The 2,330-nt window shown below is 43.2% G+C and overlaps 1 non-coding gene across 1 annotated transcript; it reads right to left on the bottom strand.

The window, feature by feature from the left end:
- Positions 1-480: 480 nt before the first annotated feature.
- LOC137965175 (small nucleolar RNA R71) lies at positions 481-587 on the bottom strand. Its single transcript, XR_011116022.1, has one exon. It is a non-coding gene; the product is annotated as a small nucleolar RNA R71 (small nucleolar RNA).
- Positions 588-2,330: the final 1,743 nt, after the last annotated feature.

Here is a 2,330-nt window from a genome sequence, read left to right as displayed (position 1 = left end):
TGGACCATTAGCTCCCTTTGTTGAAGAGCTAGAACATATTTGTAGGAAAACACCCAAAGTCAAGTTAGGAGCTACCATGGCCAATCAGGGCGAACCATTAAGGTTACCTGCAGCAGGTGACCGTAGAGCCCTGAGGATTATTCTATCCCATCCCACTTCACATCACCTTCTTGCATTATATCGCCACCCACTACTGCCGCCAGTTATGAGTTGAAACCGGGTGTGATCCAACTCCTCCCTACATTCTATGGGTTGGAGAAGGAGGACCCATATTACCACATCAAGGAATTCTTAGATATTTGTGCAACTTTTAAATTCCAGAATTTCTCAGATGACTCTATCCGGTTAAGACTTTTTCCATTTTCACTTAAGGATAAGGCCAAGTCTTGGCTTAATTCCTTAGAGGTGGGCAGCATTACTTCATGGGACACATTAGTCACGAAATTTTTGTCCAAGTACTTTCCCATTCAGAGAACTACAGCCCTCAGGAGAGAAATCTCCAACTTTATGCAGCAGGAGGGTGAACACTTTTATGAGGCTTGGGAGAAATGGAAGGATTTGATCCGTAGGTGTCCGCATCATGGGTTTGAGAAATGGCATTTAGTGCAATACTTTTATCAAGGTCTTACACCTCAGGTTAGATCCATGGTAGATGCAACGAGTGGTGGGAGTTTGATGGGTAAGAGTGCTAGTGAGGTGTGGGACTTCTTTGAAACGTTGAGTGATCAATCTCAGTAATGGGGTTCATCATTTAATGTTGATAGGAGATCCCACGAAGCCAAAAGAGGGGGTCTTTACGAGGTTAGTGAAACACCCATGCTCATGGCCAAGATTGAAGGATTGACTAGAAAAATTGATGCCCTTATGGTGTCCAAGAGTTCACCTTCTCCTAACCCATCTACTGTTTGTGCCATATGCTCTGGTTCATCTCATCCCACACAAATGTGTCCATCTAGTTCATCCTACCCAGAGCTCATTGAGGACTTGAATGCAGTCCAAAATTTTCAAAGACCGAGCCGGAATGATCCTTTTTCAGAAACATATAATCCGGGTTGGGATAGGCACCCAAATTTCTCATGGTCCAAGGGCCCACAGGTTGGGGGTCCTCCAGGGTTTACTCAACCCCAAGCTCCGCGCCCACACTTCACTCAACAACCATTGATTCCACAAAAACCTTCACTTGAGGATACACTTCAATTATTCATGCAGAATACATAGTCCTCCATTGCTAAACTTGAAATGCAAGTGAGTCAGTTGGCCAGCCACATGAGTGAACAAGCACAAAATAGACTCTCGAGTCAAACCATTCCTAACCCCAAAAGCACACATGAGGGTGAGTTGAGTTCCAAACCCCACCATGAGCAAGCCAAAGCCATAACCACCCTTAGGAGTGGTCGTGAGTTGAACAATGGGGTAGGGACCACTAAGTGTAAGGAGTCAAAGGATGACAATGGGGACACATCATTGAGTGAAGAACCTCCAAGTTCTCCACCAACAGCCAAGCAGATCCCTAACCAAGTCCCATTAGCTCCTTATCCGCAGAGGTTATCGGGCCCACCTAGGAAAGGAGATAGCACGCATGAAACGTTGGAACTGTTTAGTAAGGTTCACCTTAACATTCCACTTCTTGATGCTATTAGGCAAGTGCCTGCCTATGCCCGATTTTTGAAAGACCTTTGTACACAGAAGAGAAAACAACATGTTAACAAAAAGGTCTTTCTTACTGAGAATGTAAGCTCAATTCTGAAGCATAACACTCCTCCTAAAGTTAAAGATCCAGGAAGTCCCACAATTTCATGTGTCATTGGTGAACATACCATCCAGAGAGCTCTTCTTGACTTAGGGGCAAGTGTGAATTTTCTTCCTTTCTTTGTGTACCAGCAATTAGGTTTGGGGGAATTGAAGCCTACTCCCATCACACTTAAACTAGCTGACCGTTCTGTCAAGATACCACGAGGAATAGTTGAAGATGTTTTGATAAAAGTGGACAAATTTCTGTTCCCGGTTGATTTGATTGTTCTTGATACACAACCAGTAGTCAATGTGACCAACCAAATTCCTGTCATCCTAGGACGTCCCTTCTTAGCCACATCTAATGCTATCATTCATTGTAAAAGTGGTGAGTTGGAGTTGTCTTTTGGAAATTTTAAGGTCTCATTGAATGTATTTAATGCCGGGCACCACCCACTTAAGTCTGATGATCTGAGTCCTGCATTTAATATAGAAATTGTTATGCTTGATAATGAATCCACTCTTGAATCTTTTGAGTCTTGCATAACATCTTTAGACATGGACTATTTTAATGAGGAAACATATTTCCAAGAGGTTAA

This window comes from Aristolochia californica, unplaced genomic scaffold, assembly GCF_029961685.1.
Source record: "Aristolochia californica isolate CCGP_79_NKW_82.1479 unplaced genomic scaffold, dmAriCali1.0.hap1 SCAF_1, whole genome shotgun sequence".
In the NCBI taxonomy this organism is placed as follows: domain Eukaryota; kingdom Viridiplantae; phylum Streptophyta; class Magnoliopsida; order Piperales; family Aristolochiaceae; genus Aristolochia; species Aristolochia californica.
This window is presented reverse-complemented; position numbering and strand designations above follow the sequence as displayed.